The following is an 803-nucleotide window of genomic DNA, read 5'->3' as shown; positions in this document are numbered from 1 at the left end:
TAAGTTTAAATAGCCATGTTCTCTAACCGGCAAAATTCACTGCAGAGAATTACTTTCTGAAGAATTATTTCCGGTATTTTGGCGCGCCAAACCGAAGAGTTTTGAAATATAACCCCAAATGTAATTGGTAGAACTATATCCATGTTCAATCCGATATGGACGTCTCGTGTATAGTTCTGCATATTATATTTTGCTATGACGACCACAGTGATAATTGCGGACATTTACGTAACCATTACGTAAGTGGTAACAATGAAACCGGGTTTGTGATTAATCTTTATATTTTGTATCATTTCAATTGTCTTGCTCGCTTACGTTCTGGCGTTTGCTGAATTTTCTTGATAACAACTTTTTCTTAGTGGGCAGACCATATGGGTCTACATCTAGCATATTGGATGTCCACTTAGTGGTCATCCCTTTTATATGTATGTAATATAATTTTTCTCAATCTTCAGTTTCTTTCAATGTGATAAACCATTGGTTTTAAATTTTAAATAATTCCCTGATGAGAAAATTACATTATTTTACACCATTTATTGCTTTGGAATAATACCAATGTTGTCTTCGAAACATATGTCGTTTCCTACCTTAATATTGGTTCATCTGGGATCTTGGATAGCAACAGATCAAATTTTGTTTCTTGAAAACAATCTACTCCCACTCCAAGGAGATCCCTCAGATGTTTCGGCACATAGTGTAAAAATGTCATATATATATATATATATATATATATACATACATGCATATATGTATACATACATATCTATCTATCTATCTATCTATCTATCTATCTATCTATCTAT

Source organism: Octopus bimaculoides, chromosome 6, assembly GCF_001194135.2.
Source record: "Octopus bimaculoides isolate UCB-OBI-ISO-001 chromosome 6, ASM119413v2, whole genome shotgun sequence".
Classification (NCBI taxonomy): Eukaryota; Metazoa; Mollusca; class Cephalopoda; order Octopoda; family Octopodidae; genus Octopus; species Octopus bimaculoides.
This window is presented reverse-complemented; position numbering follows the sequence as displayed.